The sequence below is a fragment of the Sciurus vulgaris genome (assembly GCF_902686455.1).
Source record: "Sciurus vulgaris genome assembly, chromosome: 11".
NCBI lineage: Eukaryota > Metazoa > Chordata > Mammalia > Rodentia > Sciuridae > Sciurus > Sciurus vulgaris.
Window position 1 is genome coordinate 125673915 of NC_136472.1, and position 23363 is coordinate 125697277.

Sequence of the window (23363 nt, forward strand, 5' to 3'; positions counted from 1 at the left end):
TTTACTCAACAATGTTTACTGAGTACTTTATACATGCCGGTCATTGTTCTCAGTCTGTCAGAAACACCAGTGTAAAGGCTGAGGGTGTAGCTCAGTGAGTTCAAACACCAGCACCACAAAAACAAAAACATCAGTATATCAAAAGAAAGAAAAGAAAAAAAGCCAGGTGGAGGACACATCCCTGTAGTCTCAGCTATTTGGGAAGCTAAGGCAAAAGAATCATTTGAGCCCAGGAATTCAGCCTGGGCAATACAGCAAGATATTACCTCAAAAGAAAAAAAAAAAGACCTACCCTCCTAAAACTTTACTGTTTTTCAACAATGTTGTATAGTATAGAATGGGAGCTTTAGAATCAGACAAATCTGAAGACTGAGCCCTCAAATCTATCAAGTATTTGGTAGTTGTGATGTTAGTAGTCACACACTCTGATCTTCTGTGTCTTCATTGGAATATCCAAACTATCAGCCCTGCATTGTTATTTTAAGAATTATGGATCTGTAATATTAACAGTCTGTGCATATTTCATCAAATCTATGATGCATTTTTCCACCACATTTTAACGCTGTTGAAATAGCGAACTATTTCACACTCAATGGTATGTCTCAATCACTATCATCCAGGTGCAATCAGAAAGTAGGGTAACTGCTGGTTCATGAGTGACCTCCTTGTTCACTGTGGTTTATTATGAGTCTGGCTTCACTTCAACTGTGATAGTGGACACAAAGAATCTTAAGTGCTTTTTTTTTAACTTTTTTTTTTTTTTTTTTTTTTTTGGTCAGTGCTGGGGATTGAACCCAGGTCCTATGTACAACTGAGATACATCTCCAATTCACTTTGTTTTGTTTTGTTTTGTTTTGTTTTGTTTTGTTCTGTTTTGTTTTTGAGACAAATTGTCCAGCTAGGCCTTGAACTTGTGATCCTTCTGCCTCAGTCTCCCAAGTAACTACAGGCATGTGCCACCACACTCAGCTCTGTGATTTTAAATGTCCTCAAAAAGATCACTATAATTTAAGGGAAAAAAATAACAGAATGAATCAAACAACATTACTCTATGCAAATTTATGATTACACAAATGGTATGCCTTTACGCCATATACAAACAGAGAAACGACATGTATCCCATTTGTTTACAATAAAAAAAATACATTATAAAAAAAAAGAAAAAAAATTAAAAAAGAAAAAAAAAAGATCACTATAATTTGATACTGAAACTAAAAGTCATGGAAACCATAGTGAGGCACAAACTTGATTAGGGAAACAAATCTCCATCATTGGAATAATGACCTTAACAATCAAGTCTTACAGGACCTGGAGAGAAAAAGATAGCCCACATGGAGAAAACTGCATGATGTATTGCCATTACTGAGATTTGTGGGACAGAATAGCTGGCTACAGACCAAATAAGAAAACCCCAGGATCAAAACTTGCAGAACGGTATCAGACACAACAGATTGCTGGAGACAGCGGTGTACCCTCTTAAGAAATGCCACATCACTCACATTCTTGATAGCAAAGAGAACAACACTACATTGGAAATTACCACATCACAAACTCCAAATCAAAGCAATTCTCATAAAGCAGACTCTTAGAGTGAAGAAATCTTAGAAATACCTTAGTCAATTTATCTCACTTAGTTTCCCTTTCATGTATGCACATGATATGATTTAAAAATCTATATGTAAATAAATCTCAAAGAGCTCTTTCAATAAGTATATAACAGGCCTGGGGACAGCAGGAGAGCTCAGTGGAAGAGCACTTGCCTAGCATGCACAAAGTTCTGGGTTTGATCTCCACACTATGATGATAACAGAAAGTACATAATAAACATTCTAAGTCAAAAAAAGCATTGGTGCCCGAATTTAATTAACAAGGGTTTTTTCTTTCTTACTGATAAATAAAATATTATGTATCTTCCCATCAGCATCTCAGATTCCATAAAACATGGCAACATTTATAATCTTAGCACAATGATGAACATTCAAGAAATGGTAGCAATGAAAAAATGGTAGCAATTTTCTCTTGCCTGATGAACATCAAACACATTTCTTAGTACATGGCAAGCACTGGGGTTAAAAAAAAGCAAAAATCCTGCTTCTGTGAACCTCACCATCTAGTAGGAAAGATGACAGCCCACCTCCAAGCTCACCCTAGGTGATACCTACAGGGTAGCACTGATGGTAATAGAGAGTAAGAAGAAGAAAGAAGGAAAAGAACAAACTCCCAATTATCCAGCAAGTTCTATCACAGGGCCCCCAGAGAATGGAGTCTCCTAATATGCCCACCTCCACAACTGCTTCCCTCCCAGGAGTTTCTGAGTTACCATCCTGCCGCCCATCCCACAATTCTATCCCCTTATCATACACCAGTACCAGTCTTGTACCCACCATCCCAGGGTCCTTCTCTACTAAAGCCACTACTCTAGTAGCTCCTTCATACAGAAGAGGAAGTGGCCCAGCTCCATCTTCAAAAGAAGATGGGTTCCAGGACTCCAGGTTGAACTAGAAATGCAATTTTCACTTTAAAAATATTATGACACAGCCAGGCACAGTGGCACCACTTGTAATCCCAGTGGTTTGGGAAGCTGAGGCAGAAGGATCACAAGTTCTAGGCTAGCCTCAGCAACTTAGTGAAGCCCTAAGCAACTCAGTGAGACCCTGACTCTAAATAAAATACAAAAAAGGGCTGGGGATGTGGCTCAATAGTTGAGTGCCCCTGAGTTCAATCCCTGGTATCAAAAAAAATAAATAAAATCATCATCATCATCATCATCATCATCATCATCATCATCATCATCAAGAAAGGTTTCTGTACTGGCCCGGCCCCTTTTATGCTAGACATACCATTACTGCTCTGGAAAGATGCAATATACACTCCAGAGAATGCACTTACAAGTAACTTGTCTGGCTCAGTACAAACTAACTAGCATAAATTGATGGCTCCTTCCTGAAAGTTAAAACTAGATATACCAAAGAAATAAAGTACAGGGAAAGTGATGGACCTGCAAAATGATCATAAAAACTCTAAGAAAGAAAATGGACGAGGTTGAGTCTCACGTCTGATTAGGAGCTGTAGATGGACTCAGGATACAGCCCAGACACCACAGAAGCAGGAGGTGGAGACAGAATTTGTCTGCTGTTCTCTCGCTGGTATGACTCTAAGTGCCCACGGCTCATACCTGTGCCCATCAGCACTGAAAAGCCAGGTGATACCCAGTAGTGGGGAAGCCTCAAGGCAGCACAAGAAGGTGAGGTAGGGAGTAGATACCAAATGCGAAGAGAATGGCTAACTGCTGGACATTCTCTTCTGCCACATAATGCCTCCCCATCACTAAGGAATAAATGTTCCTCTAGTGTAAACAGGAAGCTGCGAGGCCCAGAGACTCTCTGGCCTGATGAACAAGCAACTGCTTACTTTAATCTTTCACGTTTCTTTCAATGAATATGTTCCAGCTACATAGTGACTTCTGCTGACTCAAGGATCAAATGAACATTTTTCTAGAATATTTACATAGAAATTGGTTTCTATTTAAAGGAACAATGCCTGAATTTGTTTTAAATGAATGACCATATGTACTACAGTCACTGGATTAGGAATTTGGATTTGTACATATTGATATTAGAGCAGGCTTTAGAATCAGACAGCATGTCTTAAAATTTTGGATGTGTTACTAACAGCTTTTGGCAATTTGCTTTATCACCCTGAGCTCCAGTTCCTTTATCTATAAGGAAAAAGAACCTAAAAATATTACATATTTAACAAATAAGTATCAATTATAACTAATGTACATATATAACACAAAAACACCATGATAAGAAACAGGAATCCCTTGTGAACTCATATTTAGGATCAAATTACACTTGGTAACTGAAAAAAGTGTTTTCCCTCTATGTTACAGAGAAAACTTCTTCACAACACTGAGTTATAAAAAGGGGGAAAGATGATGTGAAATCCAATTCTATGTTATAGAATAACAGAACTGGTTTCAGTATTAGAAGAGAAATTCCAGGCCCCTGGTTCTCAATTACAGTCAGATGACAGACCTCCCTTCAATTATAGTACCATGAAATATTAATATATATGTTTACATCACAAAATAAGAAAAGCTAACACTGTACAGCAACCATGTACCAGGAATGTACTGGTTCATTTAATTCTCATAATAATCTATAAAAGTTTGGTACATTATGTCTCCTATTTACCTTGGCAGGCTGCCTAATGTGGGGTTTTGATTGACAGTGATTTTCTTCATCATTACTCTGCATAAAACTTTTCTTTGATGTGAAGGTGAGGGACTAAGAAGGAGGTTAAGTGATTTGTCCAGGGTCACAGATCCAGGACACAGTGAAGCTACAATGTAAGCCAGGCTTTGGATGCAAGTCCTTGTATTTAACCAGTATCTACACAACTTCTCATCCCATACTAAGAACCGTTGGCCTATGTTACAATTCCAGTATAAAGGAGTCCATTAATGAGCTATATAAAAATCACATCCAACCTTACTTTGCTATTTAAAAAATTGTTAGTTTAAGCAAAATTAGGTATTCCTAAATTTCCCATTAACTTTTTCTACTTGTTCACTTATTATATCTTTGAGTTGGCCAAGATGATAAGAAGCAATAGCAACAAAAAGTTAAGGTCACCCAGGCACAGTGGCAACATGCCTACAACCCCAGCAACTTGGAGGCTGAGGCAGGAGGATCCCAAGTTTCAGGTCAGCCTCCAAAACTTAGTGAGATCCTGTCTCAAAATAAAAAATAAAACAAACTGGGGATGTACCTGAGTGGCAAAGCACCCCTGAGTTCAATCCCTAGTACCACAAACCACAAAATTAAAAAATAAAAAGGTCAAAGTAGCTGATTGCCAATACAGGTCCTTTTAAAATTCCTGAGAGCCAATCAACAACTCTACTATCAGGGTGGTTACAATACTGCACCTTCAAGAAACTTGGCACATAGTAAGCAAACAATAAATAGTTGTGATTGCCAACAGTGCCCGTACCCTATCAAACTTAACCTCAGTATTACTCTTCCACTTCCTAAGCTGTTGTGTTTAGTTGTACTAAAGGTGGGTCATGGGGAAAAGGCAGTGATATTTGGTCTTTTACAATACAACATGTACATAGGCACCTCTAAGACACGTTTGGGGTGAGCAGGACAAAGAGAGAGAGAGAGACTGCAGAGGCTTCAAACGATGCCCTCATGCAGTTCACAGATGAATCAGCATAGTACCACAGACCTAGCTGAAGAGCTTCTTTTTCCCCACCTCCTGGGTTTCCTAACTCATAAATTCTCAGGCTCCGGTTTGAGGTTTATTTTTTTGGATCTCTGACTTCTAACCTAATCCATATGCTTTATATGCAGGATTTTGGGCAACTCCCCCAATGCACTAGCCACACTAGAAACTACAAATATAAGGCAAGGGGAAAACAATGGATTCAGGGCCAATCACAGGGACAGTACATGAGGACAGCTCACACACACCGAGAGCTTACCATATGCTATACACTGGCCCAGGCAGTTCACACTTATCAATTGACTTAATTACTTAATGCCCACACTAACCCAAAGAAATTGTTTAAAACTCATGTACAGAAAACATAAAATTCATACAAAATAAAAAACTACTGCTGTACTGACCAGCTAGTTTAAAGCAGCTAAATTTGAGAGTCATAAAATGAGACCAAGTACAAAGAAAATAAAGAGCTTCTAGTGCATTCACTCATTTGGAATCAGAAGTGGAGATCTTTTATTTAATTGATGTCTGGAACAAATAGTTCCAGAAATGAAAAAAATACTGGAGCAGGGTGAGGTGGCACACGCCTGTAATTCCAGTGACTCAGGTGGTTGAGGCAGGAGGATCACAAGTTGGTGGCCACTTCAACAACTTAGCAAGACCCTCAGCAACTTAGCAAGATCCCGTCTCAAAAAAAAAAAAAGGGCTGATAAAATGCCCACAATGCCCAGGGTTCAATGCCCCATACAAAAATAAAATAAAATAAAAAAACTTGAACAAAACAAAACTAGGTGAGCGGACAATGGAAAAATATTTTAAAGTAGAAATTTTTGATGTTATTAGGCTGAGTTATCTCATGCAACCCAAAAACACATCCTAAAAAATTTATTCCTGCTAGGCAGGAACACATATACACCTGTGGTCCCAGCTACTCAGAAAGCTGCAACAGGAGGATTGCTAAGTTTGAGGCCAGCCTCAGCAATTCAGTGAGACCCTGTTTCAAAATAAATATTTAAAAAGGGCTAGGGAGGTAATTCAGTGGTAAAGCAAATACCTAGCATATGCAAGGTCCTGGACTCAATGCCCAGCACTGATAAAAAGAAAAAGGAAAAAGAAAAGAAAAAAAGAAATGTTCCTCATTTGTTTCTGAACACCATTTGGAAAGATACTGTGGGGGCTGGGAGTGTAGCTCAGTGGTAAAGCACTGGCCTACCATGCAAGAGAACCTGGATTCCACCCCAGCACTGCAAAAAAGAAAAAAGAAAAAAAAATTATATATATATATATATATATATATATATATGTAGTATACACACATACACACACACATACAGTGTAGCCAGACGAGAACTGAACAAGCCAACCACTCTGAAAACAAACCAACCAAGAAAACCCCACTAGACTGGAAAAGTGGACAACAAACGCAAGCAAGCACAGGAGTGAAGCGTATCAAGCAGGCCTGACCATCCCTCTCCAGCCAGGGGTCCTCTGTCCTCAAGGCCAGGCAGTTAACTCCTCCTGCTCTTCCTATGTGCTTCAGGGAGTGTCACTAAGGATTTTCTTCTATGAAAGAAGGTTCTTTTTTCCAGTCAAGATTGTGGCACTCCTTTCTTCATGCTTCAAAAGAAATGTGCAATTAAATCTTTCTTCATGTTAACCCAAGAAATGTGGACTTTTTTTTTTTTTTTTTTTTTTTTTTTTTTTGCCCTAGTTCGGATAAGAACTTTTCATATACCAAAAAACAAAGACAGATCCTCCCACCCATTTTGATAGTGATGCATCAGGGCCCATGTAGTCCTTCAAAAGATCCCTTACCATTCACTCAAAGAAAAGAAAAACCCAGGCTGAGAGACTTGGGGGTCTGAGCCTGACAATCCTACATGAAAATTCTTGTGAGTTCAAAAGGAACCAACAGTCAGTATGAGTTCTGAGGAATGACAAACCTTGATGTTTGCCTTTTCCTCTTTATAAAGAATAGCTGGTTGGCTGGTAAAATGTGAAGGCAATTTCAAAGAGAAATCTGTCAGGGGTCCTCCAGTCTACTCTCGAAAGATGTTAGGTAGAAACCTCAAAGCAGCTGAGTGTATCCCGTGCCTACAAAAAACTGCACAAATCATAAGCGACTGGCTTGGGACATGCTCATAAATAAATGCATCTGCCTCATGGCTTCATGCCCTGAAGCACTGTGATGCCCTCCAGGGAGGGTGCCCACCCTCTTTCTCCCAGAGTCACCTGTCCTCTGGTGGGCCGCAGAGCGGAGGGCAAAGCACTGAGCTGACTCAGGCTGATCTGTACTCTCTGTTTGCCCCAGGATCTGATCTTCCAAAGCTTCAAGGGAAATTCTGCAGTATATATTAGAAAGCCTCTTTCTTGGTGGGCCTCAGACCACACGTTCTGTCTCTTTAGCACCAGGAGACTACCACACACCCAGCACTTGTCTGCAGCTGTGTTTTAACTTCTTACCTTCTGACCAGCTCTGACAACTTGGTAAATATCTCAAGGAGAAACCAGTGCTGGACTTCAGGCTCCCTTCCCTAAACCTCCCTACTCCAAATGTTGACCTCTGGGTTCTGACTGCCTGCCTTAGCAGCCCTTCTACTCAAATTTCTTATCTCCCCAGTTCCCTGAAATTGCCTAAAGCGCTCAAGCTTCTCTGCCTCTTAGCAGCCCTTCTGATCAGCTCTCCATCCTTTCCTCCCATCCCAAGGATAAGAAAATGCCCCAGGAGGAAAAAGCAGGTGCAGAAATTGTATTTCTTTTCCTAAGCATCCCTCTCTACAAGGGTCTGACCAAGACCTGGCTGGCCTGATAGGAAGCTAATGGCAATCCTGAAGGTGTGAGATTATAAAAATAAATAAATATATATAAAAATCCTTCTTTTTACTTTATAACTGTTTATCAAGAATTTGAAAACTCATGGATCCCAGTCTAGGCAGACTGTGGTAAGAAAAACACTGTCCTATGGTATATTTGACATGACAAAGTAAATCTTGCAATCAAAATACAACCACAGGGGCTGGGGTTGTGGCTCAGTGGTGGAGTGCTTGCCTAGCATGCATGAGGCATTGGGTTGCATACCCAGCACCACATAAAAAACTAAATAAACAAAATAAAGGTATTGTGTCCATCTACAACTAAAAATATTTAAAAGAAAAAAAGGGGGGGGGGGGCTGGGGAGATAGCTCAGTTGGTAGAGTGCTTGCCTTGCAAGCACAAGGCCCTGGGTTCGATCCCCTGTACTGCAAAAAAAAAAAAAAAAAAAAAGATACAACCACAATCACTGAATATGTCTCAAGGGGCACACAAGTGATGAAAAAGTTTTAGAATATAAGCAGTATCTAAAAATGTTCTATTGTTATTAAAATATAATTCTACTAAGTTTAAGATTAAATGTCACATGCACAATTTTCTACATACTCATTTTTGTTCGTTTGTTTTTTGTTTTTTGATCCAGGGATTGAACCCAGGGGCACTTAACTACTAAGCCACATTCCCAGACCTTTTTTATATTTTATAAAAATAAAATATTTTGAGACAGGATCTTGCTAAATTACTTAGAGCCCTCCTAAACTGTTGAGGCTGGCTTTGAAATCGCAATCCTCCTATCCTCAGCCTCCGAGGTTGCTGAGATTACAGGTGTGCCCTGTGCCCAGTTCTTGTCTGCTCTTTATGTAGGTGAATATTCTTGAAATTCAAATCATACAATTCCTGCTAATAGTAAAGGTTTGTCTAGCTAAAAAAAAAAGAGAGAAATTATGGCACATTATAGCTTCAGAAAAGGAGCTGAACATAAGGGATGGGGGTGATAAAACACTACCTAGCATGCTTGAGGACCTGGGTTCCACCCCCAGTACCACAAAAAAATTTTAAAAAATCCTAACCACAAGACGAGTCAACCACCTTTTATGCCATGTGAATAAACTACACAAAACTGCCCCTGCAAAAGACCTGCTGGTTCCTATTACTCTCACTTTTGTAATATATTTTCATTTTCTCAATTTCATTCAATGGTAGAGCACTTGCCTAGCATGTGTGAGGCAATGGGTTCGATCCTCAGCAACACTTATAAATAAAATAAAGGTATGGTGTCCATCTACAACTAAAAGTGTTTAAGCTGGGGAGATAGCTCAGCTGGTAGAGTGCTTGCCTCGCAAGCACAAGGCCCTGAGTTCCTTCCCCAGTACTGCAAAAAAAAAATAAATAAAAAAAGAGGCTGAGCACAGTGGCCCACACCTGTAATCCCAGCAGCTTGGGAGGTTGAGACAGGAGGATAATGAGTTCAAAGTCAGCTTTAACAATGGTGAGGTGCTAGGCAACTCAGTGAGACCCTGTCTCTAAATAAAATACAAAATATGGTTGGGGATGTGGTTTATTAGTCAAGTGCCCCTGAGTTCTATCCCCGGTACCAAAAAAAAAAAAAAAAAATACAAAATGCTGTAGTCACTTTGGAAAACAGTCAGACAATTCCTCAAAAACTAAAGAGTTACCAAATGACCTGTGATTCCTTACCAAGGTATAATAAGCCCAAGAGAAATTACATTTCTCCCCCCAAAACACTGTACATCAATATTCATAGCAGCATTATTAATAAGAGTCAAAAAATGGAAATAATCCAAATACCTACTAACTAATGAAGGGATACATAAAATGTGGTACATCCATAAAATAGAATATTATTTGGCCATAAAAAGAAATGAAAAATTGGTACATGTTATAACAGGGATGAACCCTGTTATGAGATGAAAGAAGCCAGTCACAAAGGAGGACCACATATTGAATGATTCTAATTATGTGAAATATGCAGAACTGGCAAATCAACAGAGACAGAAAACAGACTAGTAGTTACCTAGGACTTGAGAGGCATTAATGGTGACAGCTAAAGGGTATGGAATTTCTTTGCTTTTTTTTCTGGTTTAATTTTGAAACAGGGTCTTGCTAACTTGCTTAGGTCCTCACTAAGTTGCTGAGATTGCCCTCCAACTTGCAATCCCCCTGTCTCAGCCTCCTGAATTATTGCTGGGATTACAGCATCTGGCCCAAAGCTTTTTTTTTTTTTTTTTTTTTTTTTTTTTTAAAGATAAAAATGATGGAAGTTTAAATCAATAAAAACTTTCTTAAAAGCAATGTGGAAACAAACATCAAGAAACTTTACATATATAGAGGGGGGGAGGGGAGTATGATATTTGCCATTAGAGCAAACATGAGTGCAGTTTTGACAAGTTTTTTAGAACATTCCAGGGCAATAAATTAAGATTATGCTTAGGGACTAGAGACTATGACAGAGAAAAACCTCAAACAGTTAAGATGGGTCTAAAAAGACAACAAGTGCAAGATGAAAAATTTAAACTTTATTCAATTAACCTACAGTTTGCAAAGTTCATGGACTAGTTTTACCAGGATCCAGGAGGGAGCTAGTTGAAAAATAAACTCTAGGGTCTCACCCCAGAAGATGGTGATGGAATCAATTACAGGAGTAGGAGGAAGACAAAAATCTGTTTATAGACCTCCCCAAGTGATCCTGAAATGAGCCAAATCTGTCTTAACGCCTGCACAACAGGGAAAGAAAAATACCTCATCATGGCAGTGACAGTTTGGGAAATCACTCTAGAAATAACATGAGGGACTGATTACAATGAGGTCAAGGCCACTTTTGGTAAGCACTGGACAAAGATTAGAGCTCTCAATTCTACTCCAACTTAGTGACATTAATAAATATTCTTAAGCTTTCAATGGCCAAAATCACATCTTTAAAAAAAACTTTTTTAATCACTAAACAAAATTTAGCAAGAACCTATACACCTTCTTTCAAAACAACAAATCAAACTGGGCACAGTGGCACACACCCTGTAATCCTAGCAACTTGGGAGGCTGAGGCTAGAGGATCCCAAGTTTGAAGCCAGCCTCAGTGCTTAGCAAGGCCCTAAGCAACTTAGTGAGACCCTGTCTCAAAATAAAAAAATAAAAAGACCTGGGGATATAGCTCAGGCAAAGTATCCCAGTTCAAAAAACAAAACAAAACAAAAAACCTAGAAACAAAATATACAAATCACCAGCTTCCCTTTTTACTTGGAAAAGGCTGGGCTAAGTAAGGGTGAATATAATTGTTTCCCCTGTCAACTAGATTGCTCTCGTGGGGATTACCTTCTAGCTTCCCTTTACCATATGATAACAGGCAAATCTGCACCGTACACCTATCAGAATATCTGAAATGAGCACTGAATGTAAACATGGATTTGCAGAGGACATTTAAAGACCGAAAAATTGCTGCAGAGGACTCACTGAATCATTCTGAACATTCGTGTTTTTTACTAAGGATACTAGATTTGCAAAGCTCCAAGCGCATTTCCTCCAGGTCCCTTCTCAACAGCAGCATTCATTCACAAAACAACTGGTAGGGAGACAGATAGCATCTGTGGCTCTGGTATACCTCTGCATGGAAGATATCTGCCCCACATATCTCAAGTTCTTTTGTTGAAGTAGCAGTTGCAGTAACTAGGAGACTTTCAGGTGGGTCCTCTATGGTCTAAAAAGATTTCCTTACCGTTGATTCTGGATAAAATTCTGTATAATGTAAAAAGAGGTACAATCTTAAGTAGTAAGTTGTTTCCTTAATAAATTCAGGTGTTTTGAAATATTTTGACTAAGAAAAAAAATGTATTACAATTGCTTAGAGAATTATTTTAGAGCATAGCTTTCATAATTAACATGAGAAAAAACATAATATAATTACTTGTTCACTCTACCTCAATTCCTGAAAAATACAGTCTTATGTTCAAAGAAACTAAAACATAACTCTGACCCAAGGCTAAGAAGCAAAAAGACATTGGTCTGAAGTAATTCCCTTTATACCTAGTTCCTACCTGGTATAAAGAGGTTAATGTGGCCTGTTTTCCATTTTCAAATTCCCATTACTCATCCACAATCCCTTGTTAGCAAAGTTAAATGTGAAATGCAGAGTGATAAAAAAATAAAATAAAATAAAAATTTTAAAAAATACAAGTGTTTTATTACCAAGATGGTGAAGCAGGTAGAAGACATATTAAGGCAGGTAGTACCATCATAAAAACTCAATCTTGGGTTGGAGGTGTGACTCAGTGGTAAAGCACTTGCTTGGAAACATGAACAAAGCCCAGTGTTCTATCCCCAGCACTGCAAAACAGTGGAAGGGAAAGTCTTGGCAAGGGCTCAGTGGTACAGCGCGTACTTTGCACATATGAAGCTGTGGGTTCAATCACACACACACACACACACACACACACACACACACACACCGCACGTGCACGTCAGGACTATTGGCCCTTCCCTATAATCCCACTGACTCAGAAGGCTGAGGTAGGAGGATCACAAGTTTGAGGCCAGCCTCAGCAACTCAGTGAAGCTCCAAGCAACTTAGCAAGACCCTGTCTCACAATGAAATTTTAAAAAGGGCTGGGGATATAGTTCAGTGATATGTGCCCAGTTTGTTTTTTGGTATTCTTGATTACAGCCATTCGTATTGGGGCAAGATGAAATCTCAATGTAGTTCTGTTTTGCATTTCCATGATGGCTAAAGATGTTGAACATTTTTTCCAGAAAGTCTTATTTATTTCCATTATTAAGCAATTGATTTGGGAATAAACATCTCTTGACTATAAGCATAGATTCTCTTTCTCTTTCATCAGAAAATACATTTCGGGATGGGGAGATAGCTCAGTCGGTAGAGTGCTTGCCCTGCAAGCACAAGGCCCTGGGTTCGATCCCCAGCACCGAAAAAAAAAAAAAAAAAAAAATTCAACTTTAAATTGGTAGAATTTTCAGACTATGTGATTAGCAATATTTTCCACATTGGAGAGATAAAATAGAGGCATTCAGGTTTAGAGCAATCAGCAGTAAGTATTCTTTGCAAATACATAACTAGACCATTTCATTCAGGTATAGCCTAGAACAGGCTAGATTCCTTTGCAAATGCACTGAAGGAGTTAAATGAGATCACAAAATTGGAATCTTAACAAGTGCAGTTCTTTATTTTAAAAATCAACCATAATCATAGGCCATTTGATTCAAAATGTACACTGTGAAAATGCAGTAACTTAAGTAAACAACTAGTGGATTATAACAATTATAGCTGCTGCCATTTACTGAGCACCTTTTAAGTGCCAGGTACCGTGAGATGTTCTTTAAATACTAGCTTTCAAAACAATTCTCACGGCAATCAAGAACGGTTACTTGATCATGATCATAGCACTAAGTGGGATTTAACCCCAGATCTTTGTTACTACAGAGTTTGGACCTCTTCTTTCGGCAGAAACAGCTTTCATCATAGGCAAAGCTGCCAGAACCCCAGCAGGAAATGGACTGGCTACTGTCTCCTTGTCTTGCACTGGATGATGCAATCAGGAAGCTAGACTTCACCTCGAGGGAACTAGAGGAGGTTTTAATTTACTAAACCCACAAGCAGATTTAATTGAGCAAATTGCTCAACAGCCAGAGTTGGGTAACTCTGAAAAAAAAATTTGAAAAATACTTTTTAAAAACACAAGGTTTATCAAATGCCTATTCTGTGTACAGCATTGTTTTAGGAACTAAAGAACACAATGAATGGAACATTTGTGAAAATATTCAGCAGTAAAATATTCAGCAGAGAGGGATAATATAAATAACATTTATTCACTGCTGTTCAAAATAAATAGCTACCTATGTGTAGAGGTCACAGCAGCCCTCAAATATTAATTGAATCAATTCAGATCATGAAAATAAATTATTCCAAGTATTCTTTCTGATTCTCATGAGCATGTATTTCTCTAATGATGGAATTCTAGGTATAACAGTAGGCGTATTTTTTTAAAATTTTCTTGATAATGCTGAATTGTTCTTCAAAATAGTTATACTGATTTAAACTCCTATCAGTCATGTATGAGAGTCTCTATTGCTAAACATCCTCAGGATCTGGTATTGTCTACCTTAAGATCTTAGGTGCACAGTGTTATGGCATCATGGCTGTAATTTGCATTTTCTTTGTTGCTAATAAGATGGAAAACTTTTTCATATAGTTATTAGAAATGTGAATTTCTCCTTTTCTGACGAGCCCGTTCAAGGCTGTGCCGCTGTTCTATTAGTGTATGAAGCATCTTGCTCATGAATCCCTTCTCTATACTACTAAAGCCATGAATATACTCTTCTATATTAACTTTAAAAAGCTTTATTGTTTTACATTTCATTTCCCCTGACTCCTGGGTCATTAATCAAGAGTTAGCATGTGGATGAGACTATTTCTGAACTCCTTATTTTTTTTTTTTATTGATCTAATACTATTAATCCAACTGATGCCAATATCACTAGATCTCTAGTATAGAAGCTTTCAACTTCTCTTTTCTTATTCAAGGGTGTTGTGCCATGACAAACATTTTTAAATTGTTTAGTTTTTAAAAATTTACTGGGATTACACTAAATTTATATCAGTTTCCAGAAGATGAACACCTTTACAAAACTGAATCTCCAATCCTTGAACCACTGTGCTGTACATTTACCTAGGTTTTATTTAAAGTCATTCAATTGTTTTAGAGGTCTCGCTATAAAAATCTTACACATATTCTGTTACACTTAAAATACATCTGCAGGAGACTGGGGTTGTTGCTCAGTGGTAGAGCACTTACCTAGAATGCAAGAGGCCCTAGGTTCGATCCTCAGCATCACATAAAAATAAAATAAGGGTATTGTGTTTACCTACAACTAAAAAAACCAAAATATTAAAACAAAATATTTTTTAAAAAATACATCTGCAAGGCTAGAGGTGTAGCTCAGTGTAAGAGTACTTGCCTAGTATGTGTGAGGCCCTGGGTTCAATCCTCAGCACCACATAAAAATAAAGGTACTGTGTCCATTTACAACTATACACATACATACACACACATCTGCAGAGCTAGGGGCATAGCTCAGTGATAGAATGCTTGCCTAGCATAAGCAAAGCCCTGGATTCAATTCTCAGTATCACAAATAACATAGTCAATAGTATGTATATACCACTGACTTAAGCCCAGCATAGTGGCACGTGCCTGCAATCCCAGTGACGTGGGAAGTGAGGCAGGAGGATGTTAAGTTTGAAGCCAGCCTTGGCAATTTATCAAGTTCCTTTGTCAAAGTAAAAAATAAGAAGAGCTGGGGATGTAACTCAGTGGCAGTGTACCACTTGGTTTGAAAGAAAGAGAAGGAGAGAAAGAAAACCAGCCAGTCAGTCAGTCATGAATCTGAATAAAGGTATTATTTTTTAAGTGATATATGAAAAGATATAATTTTTTTGGTGAGTTAACTAGTGGCATGGTTTGGGTAAGCATCTCCCAAAAATCCATGTATTAAGGCTTGATCCCCAGTTTGGTGCTATTGGGAGGTAGTGGAAACTTTAAGAAGTGGTGAAGTCTTCAGGTCACTCAGGAAATGTCTTCAAGGACGTCTGTGAGGAGAGCAGTTTTGCTACACTAATGCTCCTACCATGATTTGCTGCCTCATTACAGGATCAAAAGCAATGGGGTCAATAGATTAGGGATTAGAACCTCCAAAACTGAGTCAAATAAACCTTTTCTGTTTACAAGCTTATTATCTCAGGTATTTGTTTCAGTAATGCAAAGCTAACCAACACACATAAAGCATAGAATGAATATATATAAATATGAATGTAAAATTCCTTAAAATTTTTAAATGAAACGAAGTTCATCAAAATGCAATGGCTGCTACATAATTTCATTTTAACTCTCAAACTATAAATACAGTTATATAATAGTTATATAGTAGTTATGCAATATCTTGCTTTGGCAGGTTTAAGGTACTTGAGATAACTTGCAGGTCATATAAACAAGTGTCTTAAACATTAATGTTTGTAAGTTATTACATTTATCAAACGATGAAGTACTTAAAATCCAGGGATTGGACGCTAAGGATGTAACTCAGTGATATAGTGATATATATACATATACATATACATAGTGATATATATGTAACTCAGTGATATGCTTGCTTAGCATGCTCCAGGACTTGGGGTCAATTCCTAGTACCAAAAAAATACCTGTTTTCAAAATCCAGGGGCAGGGGTTAGGGGTTTAAGGTGCAGTTCATTGGTAGAGTGCTTGCCTAATATGCACAAGACCTTGAGTTCAATCCCACCACTAATAAAATAAATAAATAATCCAGGATAATTTGCAACTCATCAACTTCAACGGAATAAAGGAAAAGATTAACAAATAAAGACAAGGAGACGGAAACCTCATTAAGACATATACCATTGCTGGCAACTGAGAACTCAGTCCTTTGTTCCTATTGGCTATCTCCCCATTCTTGTCTAATTCACTAACTTCTGTCTTCTTTTTCTCATTTGTAAAATTGAACACTTCCGTAAATGTCACATTTTAAGAACTGAATATAAATAGGTGCCGTTGGAAAGGACGCTTCAAAAGTTAGTCAAACACAAAGCAATAATTAGTCAAAGGAATTACAACTATTCCCCTACCAGAAGTACATTATATTAAGGATGCCTATAATCATGGTTTGTGACAAGATGGAAAATAACCCCCAATAAATTGCCTTCAAAATCTTCAAGGAATGGTAGAATTTGCTTTTTTAAAAATAATTTTTAGTCTTGCCATGTGATGCCCTCCCAGATGTTAGGATGCAGCAAGAAGGCCCTCACCAGATGCCAGCACCATGCTCTTGCACTTCCAGCCTCTGGAATCATGAGCTAAATAAAATTCTATCCTATCTAAGTTTAAAAACAAAATTTTCTTTTCAGAAGAAAAAGACTTCTAAAACCATTTTGAATGTCTTAATCAATTCACTTCTGCCAGACTTGGTGGCACAGGCCTATAATCCCAGGGACTCAGGAAGCTGAGGCAGGAAGATCACAAATTTGAGACCAGACTCAGCAACTTAGTGAGGTCCTAAGCAACTTAGTGAGACACCCTGAGTCAAAATAGAAATTGAAAAGGGCTGGGGATGTAGCTCAGTGGTAGAGCAGCCATGGGTTTAATCCTCATTGCTGCAAGAGAAAAAATAAATAAATAGGTGGAATTAATTGTAATAATATATTTTATTTAACGCAGTCAAACCAACATTATCTTTTCACCATGTACTCAATATATTAGATACTGAAGTATATTTTTTCATACTAAATCTGAAAATCCTTGTTATATATTTCACACCTGCAACACTATCCAGTTTCAAATGTTCAATAGTAACAGGTTTGAACTGCGTACACTATAGATCTAAAGGATAGCTCTTCTAAAGATCACAGCAAGCGACAGGCTGTGTGGACTGTAAAAGTGGGCAAAAAATAGGGGCACTTAGTTCCAATATTCTAATGTCTGAAGTAAATGTCAGTTCAATTAAAATATACATAACAGTAATAGACTATTTTAGCAGCCAGTAACTTTCTGGCAATCCTTGCATTCAGATTTTTTGGTCTTGTTTTTGTTTTGCAATCCTGGGGATTGAACCCAGGGGCATCCTACTACTGAGCTGTATCCCCTGCACTTTTTATTTTTTACTTTGAGATAGGGTCTCTCTAAATTGTGGAGGCTGAACTTGAACTTGCAATTCTCCTGCCTCAGGCTCCTGAGTAGATGGGATTACAGGTGCGCACCACCAGGAACCACACATTTATTTTGCTTTTTTTTTTTTTTAATAAATATAGATACATATAGATACAGATATTTGATATTAAGTATTTTTTCTTAGCTATCTATTTATTGATTGATTGATTGAACCCATGGCCTTGCACATGCTTGGGCAAGTACTCTACCACTCAATTTTACCCCCAGTTCCTTTTGGGGGTTCTTAAAGTCCTGTGCAGTATTGATTTTTTAACAACTGTTTCCACATTTTAACTAATCTTGCTTTAATTCTAATTTGAGATAATCCCTAACTCTATTCTTTGCTCTCCATTCTTCTCAAATGCACACACACCTTGATTCCTTAATCTGTTTCAAAGTCATCTAAAAAGAACCTACTTTCAGCTGCTTTCTACAACCTGAACATATTTAAAATCTACACAGGTGTGGACGATGGGAAGACACTGAACATTTTGGAAAGGGAATGGATGTTTTAGAACTAATGAAATATATCACAGGAGTTGTAGGAAATAAACTAGAGATGACACAGTTCAGAATGGGCCACACAAGTCTTGAACCAGTGTTATAACATTGAAAATTTTAAAAGGACTGACGTCAGATACCCTTCAGTCATGTTAGCAGTGATCTGACTATGTAAACAGCTTAATGCCAGAGTAAGGAAAAGGAAAGCATCTTCAGTATGAACGAAAATAATGAAAAGCTCTTCACTCACCCTCTGTTCCTTCCCCAAACTCCAAGATCATGGCAGGACCCTTGTGGAAAATGTCCTTTTTTATTTTTGTTTTTGTTTTTGTGTTGGTGGTGATGGTGGAGGTACTGGTGCTGGTACTGAGGACTGAACCCAGGGCCTCCCATATGCTAAACACACACTCTACCACCAAGTTATACCTTAGTACCCCAACGTTTTTGTTTTTTTTTTTTTTTTTATCCATAAGCCAAATTCTCTTTAGTAATTTATTAAAGTGCCTACAACAGATTTTCTTTATTAGTTTTTTTTTTTGTTTGTTTTTTTGTTTTTTTTAGGGGGGATTTAACCCAGTGGTAATTTACCATTAAGTTCCATCCTGAGTCTTTTTATTTTTTGAGGCAGGGCCTCATTAAGTTGCTAAGGCTGGACTCGAGTTTGCAATCCTCCTACTTCAGCCTCACCCCATACCCAGCTCTACACCAAATTTAAACAATAACTTCTGCTTGTGAAAAACAAATTGCTGAACTGGGTATGTTTATACTTTTGCAGGTGGGGCTAGAAGAAGACTGTGTATTTTAGTGGCAATAGGTCAAAGTACATTAACATTCAAGTTTAAAACAAATTCTGGCTAAAAAGAAGGGGTGGTTTAATACTTGTTTTTCCCAAATCATTTTTACCAAGTTAAATTATCCAGATATCATCTATTTACCAGTGCTTAAAATGTAAATTTACTGAGGAAACCAAAATTACAGCTAAATAGTTCTCAGCCCTTTGATTAATTCTGCTTGTTATCCAGAAACCTATCACTGTCAATTAGGTTAAGCTTTTAAAAGGTAAAGTGTAAAGGTAAAGTGTATTAAAATATTATTCTCCCAGTGGCTTAGGAGGCTGAGGCAGGAGGATTGCAAATTCAAAGCCAGTCTCAGCAACTTACAGAGGTCCTAAGCAACTTAGCAAGACCCTGTCTCAAAATAAAAATTTTTTAAAAGGGCTGGGGATATAGCTCAGTGGTATAGTGCCCTGGTTCAATCCCTGGTACCAAATAAAATATTCTTTTAGTTCAAAGAACTTCATGATGCCCTCCTTCAAACAATGGGAGACACTACTGAAAAAATGGCAAATCATCAGTGAAGTCTTTAGAACCTAGTAAAACAAAATAGATACTACACTTAATGTTACATTTGTGCAAATATTTTATGCACATACACAAAGATTAAAAACATTAAAAATATCAGCAAGGAGTATCTCTAATAATTATATTTTAGGGTTTTTTACTTTTTATGCTGTTTCTATATTTTCTGTTTTCTACAATGATCATGCATTATTGTTAGAAGAAAAATAAAATTTAGGCAAGTAGAAGCTGAGGCAGCACCAACCAATTTGGGATTACATTGGATTGACATGCATACATTATGTGGTGAAGCATGCTGCAAAACAGAGAAAGTAAATGGTTTTTTGGAAGAACGGAGCAATTCAGCACCCTTGCAAAACAAATAACATAACACACACAGAATAATTAAGAGGAGTCATGGGCTGGGCTTGTAGCTCAGTGGTACAGTACTTGCCTAGCATGTGTAAGGCACTGGGTTCACCATATAAAAATAAAGGTACTGTGTCCATCTACAACTAAAAAATACATATAAAAAAGAAGTCACATTTCCCCCCCAGTACTGGAGTACTGAACCCAAGGGTGCTTTACCATTGAACCACACCAACAGCCCTACTTATTTGAGACACTGCTCACTACATTGCTGAAGTTGGCCTGGAATTTGGGATCCTCCAGCCTCAGTCTCCCTAGTCACTGAGATTACAGGTGAGTGCCACTCTTGCTGGCAGAAAAAAAAATGTGTCCAAAGTACAAAATGTAAACCTTCTACTAAATACCACTTAATTGTTCACTTTAAAATGGACCCTATCACCTGTGCCCATTATAATCTATAAGTTTTAATAATTTTCATTCTGGATCTGAAGAACAGAGATCCCCAAAGAGGATTTTGGATTTTCTTAAACCTCAGAATTAGAAAATGTCCTGAAATTTGTCCTTTTAAAAATACTTTGGGTGGTGCTGTCATATTCTTACATGTGGCATTCTGTGATTAAATCTAGCTTACTATAAATAACTAAATTTTGAAGAGCTCCAATTCTAATTGTCCCAATATGACCTCAAGGAAAAGGAAATAAACTTTTATTCGCCCACTATTTTGTTGGGCAGAGGTATTTAGAGTATGGTAGAAAGAACAGGCAAAGATCTGAACCTTTCAAAATGGAAGATATGTTCCTATAACCTATTGTTGATAATGTCTTTTTGCATAAGTAAACTTTTTCAAAAGTTTTAAAAAAATGGTTCGTTTTATGTCGATTCCACAATTTGTGAAAAACCCAGCAAAGTCGACTTGCTAAATACACCAGATTGTATAAACACCTTATACATTGCTTTGACCCCAAACAATCCTAATTTTCTTTTTAATCTCGTCTTCCTCATTCTAGAGCAACAAAGCTACCACAGTACTGGCGGTGGAATGCATAAATACAAAAGAATACAATGTAATCCGGTCTACTCTGCTGCCTTCAAGAAGCTTACAGCCCTGGAGTGATAACATCAAAGTGGGGAACAGGTCAGAAAAAGAAACCACGAAACAGGAGTAATATTTTAATGAAGGTAAGTATTGTTGCGTTAAAAAAAGAACCTAGGGGTGGTGAGCAGTCAAGACTTGGAACAGGTGAGAGAGAAGAATCAGGACAGGGGACTTGGCTGAGCGATGTTTAATCCTACATGACAGCACACAGCCAATCCTCCTCTTGCTTTAAGTGTACACAAATACTGATTGAAAACGGGTTAAAATCCAACTATTCTGTGCAGCAAAACCAAAGGAACAAAACCCAAAATTCAATAGCGCCGCTTCTGTGTGCCTGGAGGGCAGACGGTGACTATTCCACTTCACTTAGCAGAGTACCTAACACCTGGCTACACACTTAAAAAAAAAAAAAAAAAAATTATTTTTTTTAAGCCGACAGTCTGGCTGGACTGTCAACCCGCTCCCAAACACCAACTGGCTTCGCTGGCCTTGGCACTGCTCCGCGGGCGCAGACTGTCAGAGCAGGCCCGCAGCACACCCTCGGCCTCCGCCCTGCCCATCCCAACCCGGCGTTTACGGGACAGACCCGCAGGGCCGCCCCGCACCCCTGCAGGCGGCTCCCCCTATGCCCGCGACGCCAACTTGCAAATAAAGGCTGGAGGACCAGCTATCAATGGCAGGTGGGCGGCGCGGCCTCGCCAGACAAAGCTGGCGCCCCATCCTACAGCCCTCGGCCGTGCGCTCCCGCTGCCCGCCCGCCACGGGCCAGCCAGCCAGCCCCGAGGCCCTGGCCGCGCCACCACCCCCCGCGCCGGCCATCGGTGCCCGGCCGATGGAGCCCGACGCCGCACCCAGTGCGCCCGCACAACCGCCGCTGCTGGAGCGCGCAGGCAGCCTAACCGCCGTCCCGGCCCAACCAACGCGGGCAGGGGAGGAGAGGTGCGCGCGGCCGGCAGAGCGTGCTAGCCACTCGGGGGTCGCAGGGGGGAGGCTGAGCGCGGGGAAGGAAGGGGCGAGGAGGCGCTGAAGCCATCGCTGAAAGCAGCGCCAGGAGGGCCTCCCGGAGGAGGTTTTGCCCTTTTCCCCTTAGAAGGTGCAGATGGTTTGACCCCCCACCCCGAGAGAGGTGCCTTGTCCCAGCCCCGGCTGGACTGTACCATCGGGCGGTGCCGCCGGGATTTCTCCCCCCCACCACCACCATCAATTTCCCCCCCCACCCGGGTCCGCGGTCGGTTGGCCCCGGCCGGGCTCTGAGACGCGGAAAGAGCTGGGCGCCATTTTGGGTGGGACTAAGCAAAGACGAAACACCCTCCCAGACGATGGGGTACTCCGGACCCTGGCTTATCCGGTTCCCTTAATCCTTTAGGTACTTACACGACGTTGGATGAGGGGAGCTGGAAGATCAGCGGGTCCCCGATCCTCTCTCCCTAGGGGTGATGGAAATCAAACCCCCCCGCCACCTCCAGGTGGTTCTTCCCGCCGCAGAGTGGGAGCAGCATAAAAGGCGGGGCCTTATTAGCATAATCTGCCTGGCAACCTGATCTCGACGTTATATGATTGGTTAAACTCTGTAAGCTCCATGCCGTGCCTAGAGACGAGAAACGCTGGGGCGAACTGACAGGCCCAGATTTAAGAGTCATGACGAAGATCCTGAGACGCTTATTCAGTCGGCAGAGAAGCCAAAAGGAGAATCACACAATGGCCCAATGACTGACGGCCTCTTTATTTCGTGCTCTGCTGTTCATGTAAAGTCCAATCAAAGAGCGGGTCTCAGGCAGCGCTCGCCTGCGTTTGTACTCTAAGCCAATCAGAAAGCCCGACTCTTAGCATTCAGGGTCAAGCCCTCTCTGCCCGCCTGGGCGCGGTGGAAGAAAATGTCCCGGGTGTCCACAATGAGGGCTGACTGTGCACTGGGATTCTCTGCCCGTATTCCCGCTGGCACGGAAGCACACCGGGGCTGTAGCGGGACACACGCCAGCTGGGTGCTTCCCGCCCCAGCAGGAGTTTACATCCCAAGAGGCCTGCCTGCCTCGCGCGGGCAAAAACCAAACACTAGTGAAACCCTTCCAGGCTCAGCGCGCCCCGGACACGCCTCAGTTTTCAGTTTCCCAGGGTGCGCCCTGCCGGCCCGAGCGCGGCGGGACCCTATCTGCGCTCAGTCCCTGTCAAACCAGAAAGCGCCTTCGCTACGGCTCTCCTTTCCCCTTTACCACTCTGAAAAGGGAATTGAAGTCCATAAACAGTAAGAAGCATGAGTCAAATCTGTTTTAAACA

The 23363-nt window shown here is 39.8% G+C and overlaps 1 protein-coding gene across 3 annotated transcripts in view; it reads right to left on the reverse strand.

Annotated features, from left to right (window-relative positions):
- PRDM10 (PR/SET domain 10) overlaps window positions 1-22980 on the reverse strand; it is a 100146-nt gene extending 77166 nt beyond the window's left edge. For 2 of the 3 annotated variants that reach the window (XM_079104124.1, XM_079104123.1), the window contains exon 1: window positions 22464-22978. The gene's annotated coding sequence lies outside the window, so the exon portion shown is untranslated. Of the gene's footprint in view, window positions 1-22463 lie in introns of all 3 variants that reach the window. The other variant, XM_079104125.1, reaches the window with a different exon arrangement.
- Window positions 22981-23363: the final 383 nt, after the last annotated feature.